Source organism: Pholcus phalangioides, unplaced genomic scaffold (assembly GCF_987345545.1).
Source record: "Pholcus phalangioides strain wild (caught in Gottingen) unplaced genomic scaffold, Ppha-v1.0 ptg000040l_1, whole genome shotgun sequence".
Classification (NCBI taxonomy): Eukaryota; Metazoa; Arthropoda; class Arachnida; order Araneae; family Pholcidae; genus Pholcus; species Pholcus phalangioides.
The window spans coordinates 1,033,889-1,041,363 of NW_028301626.1; the positions used below are offsets into that span (position 1 = coordinate 1,033,889).

The following is a 7,475-nucleotide window of genomic DNA, read 5'->3' on the forward strand; positions in this document are numbered from 1 at the left end:
ATGTAAAACAGAACCTCTGAAAGCGGACACCCTTGGAACCGAAAAAAAAACGTATCCGCTAGCGGGGGGGGGGGGGGGAGTGACCGTAAATGGATAGGAAAATACATTTTGAAGCCCGTTGACGGTAATCTTTATTTCTTCCATCAATTCTAGAAATGATCGTTTTCATTGCCTTCAACCATTCTCTGAAAATGATCGGTGGGCCACGACAAAAAACTCCGGGCTGAATGTGACCCACGGGCCCTGCGTTAAAGACCCCCTTCCCCTGGTCTACTCCTTTCGCATTCGACAACAAACCGTAGGATTTTGGTCGCAATTAGAATATGAAATAACTTTAGTTTTTAAGGGGGACAAGGGATGTTCAAATGAAAATTTCTTATTGCTGTATATTTCTTGCTAAAAATGTTTTAATGGCATTTCAATATCAATATAATAACACAATTTCAGGTCTCTTAGTTTAAAAAATATGTTTCAACAAGCTTGGCGCCTTATTTAGACACCAAAGACTGGAACAAGACCTGTCAACTGCGTTTCAAATTTCACTGAAAAGCATCAATTTTTTTTTATTTTGCTCTGTAGGTATCAATGATTTGTAGCATCCATTTTACTGTCTGATTTTATTTGCATGATAATTTTGGCAAAAAAAAAGCTGAAAATTATGAAAAATTTACAAAGTTATGCCACAAAAACAGGTTTATATTTTCTTAGGCCGGGATTACACTATAAAAGTTTTATAAAAGTTCGTTTATAAAACTTGAAAAATGCAACCAATAGGTGGAACAGTTAAGTTCGAACAAATGTGTTTATTGGTTAATTTTTCAAGGTTTATAAAAGAATTTTTATCAAAGTTTTATGGTGTAATACAAATACAACGCCACAACAGGCAAATTGCCCAACGAGGTGGCTGACTTAAGAACATCATGGATCCCCGAGCCCTACCTACTACTGCTACACCACACATGCCCCCCCCCCCGCGGAACCCCCAACGAATCGGTACATGCGGGAATGTGCGTGTACGTGGAGTGAAACCTGACGTGAAGTTTTTTGTTTCTCTGTAATGCTTGTTATGTGTAGTGCTGCCATCTGCCACCAGTTTTTCTAACTATGAGTGAAGTGTTATGATTGAATGATTTACCGTTGTAGGACTGTTGCTCTCTGTGGCGAGACTTTTTAACGGGGAGATCGGCTCGCATTTGCGCCTTGAAGTTGGGAACCACAGAAAACCAACTTCAGCCGACCACCACTGTGGCGTTCGAACCCGGATCCTCGCATCGCGAGTCCGTCACTATAACCACTCGACCACCACAGCGGCATAATTATTATTTTTTTAATTTTACTGGTTTTTTTTTTTTTCATTTCCCTTGAGCTGCCGCGGAGCCCCGGGAGAGACCACAAGGAGCACCTGTTGAGAACCGCTGAACCACAGTAGCATGGAAACTGCGAAAATTAATGAAAAAAAGCGAATGGCAGCGGTGGGATTCGAACCCACGCCTCCGAAGAGACTGGTGCCTTAAACCAGCGTCTTAGACCGCTCGGCCACGCTACCACAAAGCCTTATTCATTACTGGTTTCTCACAGTACAAAATTGATGCTAAATCATTGATACCTACAGTGCAAAATAAAAAAAATTCATGCTTTTCAGTTAAATTTGAAACGCAGTTGGCAAAAAATGACCGTTCTAGTTTGGCACCTTTTGGTGTCTAAATAAGGCGCCGAGCTTAAAAAAAACCATATTTTTTAAACTAAGAGACCTGAAATTGTGTTATTATATTGGTATTGAAATGTCATTAAAACATTTTTAGCAAGAAATACAGTCGAATCCCGTTATAACGAACTCCAAGAGAGACCGGAGAAATCACTTCGTTATAACGAAATTTCGTTATGAAGGAATTTCAGGTTGTTTGCATTGTTCTTATGTAAACTTATAGAAAGGATTAGAAAAATGTTCGTTAAAACGAGGTTTTCGCTATAACGGTATTCATTAAAGCGGGATTCGACTGTATACAGCAATATGAAATTTTCATTTGAACATCTCTTGTCCCCTTAAATGAAATCATATTTTTATTTTGTACATGGCGACCAGGGTTAATTAGACCAGTTTAAGCAGAGTGTCCCGTAAGGGGCCGTTCAAGTATTACGTAAGCAAATTTTTAGCCATTTTTGACCCCCCCCCCCGTCAGCAAAATTTCGTCATCAGCTCTGCCCCTCTGAATTCTAACTCATATTTTCATAAAGGGTGGTTGATGACGTAAGCATTATCCAACCCCTCCTCCCACTTGTCATCAAAAGTCAGCGAATCGGAAACTCTTTCTCTTCCCCCCCCCCCCCCATCGATGATAGCGTAATACTTGAACGGCCCCTAAGTCCTGATTCGGCCTTTATCTCACCAACAGCTCGTCATGGATGCATGGATTCCAGTTTAAAAAATTCTCTAAATGTGTTCGAAAATCAACTTGTAGCAGGCAAATAGTGTCACAAAATAAAATGCAGTGGAATCCCGTTTTAACGAATACCGTTATAGCGAAAATCTCGTTTTAACGAACACTTTTCTAATCCCCCAAATAAGTTTACATAGGAATGATGCTAGGTAACCTGGAATTCCATTATAACGAAATTTCGTTTTAACGAAGTGATTTCTCTGTTCTCTTGCGTTCGTTATAACGGGATTCGACTGTATCTAAACTTTTTTATATGGACACCTTGTTCTAAAAAACGCAATAGAAAAGTTGTTTCCTTGTCTCTTTTGAAGCTGGCAAAAAAAAGTCCACGTTTTGAAATGCAATATTCACCGATATATATATATATGTGAATTCAAAAACCGTGGAAAAGTTGGGAAAGAACAGCATAAATGAAAGGGAAAGAAACGTCCGCTAGGTTATGCTGTTCTTTTCCAACTTTTTTTGAATTCAAATATCTCAGTGAATATTGCATTTAGAAACGTGGATTTTTTTTTTCTTTAGTTATCCTCAGAGGTAGACAGAGCAACAACTTTCTGATTGGGTTTTTGAAGACGGGTTGTCCGTAGAAAAATTTAGATTTCTTATTTTGTGACACACTGTATTTTCACTTTCAAAAAAGTTATTTTTGAACACATACATTATGAGCCTATTTTTTTAATTGAAACCGTACCTCTACGACGAATGGTTGATGGGATACATGATTATGAGATGATGACTTACAGTGTACCCTGGGGTATGCAGGGCCGTCTAAACCCATGGAGGAAAGAATAACAGGAGGTGACGCCACCAGCGCAACCATGGGGAATCTGGGTTGCCAGATGAAGCCAGTGATCGCTCTATTAAAGGTACCAAGTAAGCCCAAACAAACCGTGGCTTCCCATGCTTTCCTATGAGAAACATCCCCGTTTTTAAAAATCATTTAAAAATTTACTATTCACTTTAAGAACTCGATTTTCCCCCCTCAAATTCTTTGGATATATTTATACAATTGAACGAGAGCTTTTATAATTTTAGTTGTTATTTGTTTTCGAATATTAACTTCAACAACATGGAACCTTTTGCAAAAATAACCAAAATTTACCCATATCTTGTGCCACAAAATTTCTTCTCGGCATTTTAATTTTAAAAAAATTATGCCAAAACATGTAATACCTCAGTTCTGAGAGAAATACAACGTTTAAAGACACTTGAACAAGCGGTGTTTGAAAAAATCTGACTTGTTTTGCGAAAAACATTATATATGCAAAACATTAGCATATATAATGCCTTTCAGCTGTTTATATTAAAATATTGTAGAAATATTTCTCCATTCCAGGCAAAAACTCGACGAACACAGACACAATTTTAGATTTCAAATTCAATTCGAAACTTTTTTGTGTTAAATTTTCGTACACATACCACTTTAAAAGCAAAGTAATTGGTACAAAATGAAGAGGGAAAAAAACAGCCCAGATTATTTTTACAAACACTATAGGCCAGAGAAAGGTGACTTATCGCGGCTCGTAAAAAAAAGTTTTTTATTTTTTAATATTTTTTTCTCAATACATCTACATAGCGGAAAGTTCGGATGGGCGGCATATATTTCCAGTAATACGTATTCAAGAATATGAGAGTGCAACGGAAGAAGAGTGGCGAAATTTGTACAGCCTATAGGCAGCAAAACCATAAATACACAGTGGCAGACGACGCTCGAGCACTTCCAGTACTTTGAGGCCATAGGCGGCGATTGACTTGGAAGTCTGGGGGGGCGCGATGATGATGATGTCAGCTCATATATACATTAGATCAGTCGACTCCACCTTTGCCCCCCCCCCCCCGGATCTCCACCCATGTTTGAGGCACGGGGGCGGCAAAATGCTGTTTGCCCCGGGTGCCAAAAATCCTAGCTACGGCCCTGTCAGAAGGTGCTCGAGCACCTCAGGATTGATTCAGAAATCAAAATTTCTCATGTAAAGCTTAAGACGAGCGCCCACGGGCCTCAAACACTTTCGAAATGTCCCGGATCTATGATAATGATGAACGAAACAAAAAGGCAAGATAAACAGTTAAAAGAAAAAAATTATGAAATTGCATTTTATTGCAGCTTCATATTATTTTAATTAATCATATTCCCGTAGACATTAATGTGATGCATCAAATTTTTAAAATGAATTGAAGGCACTGAACTAAAAACTTATGACGAGTTGAGAGTGAAAAATGATCTTCCCCTTTCAAAAATAAATTAAAAATATAAAAACCCCTTATATAAGGATAAGATTTTATTTTTCCCCTTTATTAGATCATGTAGATTACCTGAAGACGCATTAAATGGTCATGGTGCTTAAATTTATTTAGTTATTAATATTTTAAAAGAATTCGATCCGGCAAAACACATGTTAAGTATAGGGAAAAGAGCGGTTTGTTTGGGCTTACTCGTCAGCCCATAGGGTTGCCACAACGGCTTCAATTTTCGTTCCTGATGTCACCTCCTGTTATTCTTTCCTCCATGGTCTAAACCAGTGTTTCTCACCTCCGGGCTCCTGACATCAGTCAAACAGGGCCATGAGTGGTTCGCGTCGTTTTGTGTTTTTTTTTTTCCGTTTATATCCCCATTAGTCATGTGTATGACCGGGCTTTCTACTGACAAAACCAAATCAACCGGGCAGCGGGCTTCCAAAGGTTGATAACCATTGGTCTAAACAGCATCACGGGACCCCGGGCAAAAGTTTTCCGGTTCATTGAAAGGATGTGTAATCGGCCTCGGCAACGGGATCCAATAATTTTAAATGTGTACATTTGCGTATAGTTTTGAATGAAATGATTTCGGTCGGCTCAGCTCTTGGATCAGTAAACCCACCACCTCAAAACCCGGCACCAAGTGGCACAGTGACTAGAAGACACTAGCCCGTGTTACCATTGCCACGACGATGTTAAGTGTAAGTGGCTGAGCAACTGACCTCCAATGATGCGAGAGATATTCGAGAACACAAAGGGTTCTCGACTCAACCAGCCAGGATGTCAAGATACTCGGTACCTCGCTGATCCGCAGAGCTGAGTCCCATCTAACAGGGAGGACAACGAGCCACGAAAGCGTCACAACGGAAAACATTGGGGAAGCCCTCCCAAAGCTAGATAACCATGTCAATCCCAAGCCCAAGAAACTGTTATACTTACTTCAGTCCAGGTTAGACCTCAAAGAGAGGCCTTTCCGTGGAGGCCAGACGCGAACGCGTCTTACCGGAGTGAAATCTACAATTCGAATGATCTCTACAACAGACGTTTTCAATACTACAGAAGTGCATTGTAAGATTTTACTAAAGATTGAGATATCCATTTGTTGAATAGCATTGTTGCTGTCACCCGGTAGATGAGTGATTAGTATTCGAACTCCCAGGCTTTACTTTTTTTTTATTGGCTGGGATGAGCTAATTCAGGGATTCTTAACCTTTTCAGTCACGTCTCGAAATCAACAAGATCAGCTTTGCGCAGGGCCGCAACTAGAAGCTTTGTCAGCCGAACAGGAGCGCATTTTGGCGCCCCCCGTGATGTTGAAGGAAAGGTAGAAGGGTGAAATTTACGCCCCCTCTAGTTCGACGCTCGGGGCATCAGACCCATCTGCCCTGGCTTTGCGAATCATGGGGCTATTTGTTCTTCGAAATAAGTGAAACCAGTGTATTTATAATGGACTGTAAATGGATTGTACAACTCAACTAGGAAGCACCTGCAAATCAAATTAGTGTTGTGGCCCATAACTTAAGGATCCCTGGCTGTAAGTGGATTCGCACGACTCATCTCAGAAGCCCCTGTAAATGGGGCATCAGTCAGAGCCAGGGCCGTCTTACCAGCACCTCGGGTCAAATAATTTTTCTGAGGCCCTACGTGGTGAATTCTCGGAAATTCCAACCACATTTCATTTTTGTGAGGCCCCACATGGTGAATTCTCGGAAATTCCAACCACATTTCATTTTTGCGAGGCCCCGTTTCTCTTGAGGAGCCCGGGTGCGTTAAGACGGTACTGATCAGAGCATCATGTGCCACCGGCCAAGTGATTTTTGTGAGGCTCCACTCGGATTTACATGCTAACTCGGGAAAATTTCAACCAGATCTCATTTTTGTAAGGTCAGTTGCAGTCAGAATGTTAGGTTAGTCAAAAAATGAATTTCAAACTTTCGTTGATTTTGAATTTTTTATTACAATATTCTATGATATTATTACATTCCTTCATTTCAAATTTTCGTAGGTGCTGAAATTATTTCCTTCCATTATTTTTTGTTTCATTCATATCTCTCTCACACACAAAAATCCTAAAATTTCATTAGTTCTTGTTGGTCCTTATTTTTATTAGTTTTGGAACTGTTTCTGTCATTAATTTTTCTTTAGCTCTGAATTTTCATCAATGCGAAATTTTCATTGAAGTTTGCGTTAATTTACATTTAATTTTGTGTTATATTTTTTTGTATGGATATCTTTAGCATTAGTGTATGTATTCTGTAAATATTTATGAATATTTGTACACCAGTTACCTTCCCCCACAAAGTGAATAATATCAGGTTTGAAGGAGCCCCAAACATTTTCGGGATGCCGTGTTAGCATTAGTAGTGAATACAGGCATGAACTTGCACTGGGTCCATGAACACGAATATATATTTGACATCATCTCCATAATAGTTGAACTCCCGATTTTAAGCCACCATTTATTTAACAGAGTTTTGCCACTGTATTGAATCACGGTTTAACACGTGTAATCTCTATAAAACGGAAGATTTGTTCACTGAAAATTTCTGGCATTAAATGGGGTTGGAGGGACATTAGGGGGGGGGCGCTCTAAGAGGACTAAACTATGCCTATAAAAATACTTAGTATAAGCTCCCTCAAATAACTTCAAGCCTATGATTGAACTGTAACTAAAGGTTTCATGAGAAGTATTAATGAAAACATGCATTATATGTTTCGTGTAACTTTTTATTGAACATGCAACTTGTGGTCCTATAAGTTGAATTAACCAATTTCCCTTGTGGACAATAATGCGTAAATCAA

The 7,475-nt window shown here is 39.4% G+C and overlaps 1 non-coding gene across 1 annotated transcript; it reads right to left on the reverse strand.

Moving 5' to 3' along the window:
• Nucleotides 1–1,464: 1,464 nt before the first annotated feature.
• On the reverse strand, nt 1,465–1,546 carry TRNAL-AAG (transfer RNA leucine (anticodon AAG)). Its single transcript has one exon. It is a non-coding gene; the product is annotated as a tRNA-Leu (tRNA).
• Nucleotides 1,547–7,475: the final 5,929 nt, after the last annotated feature.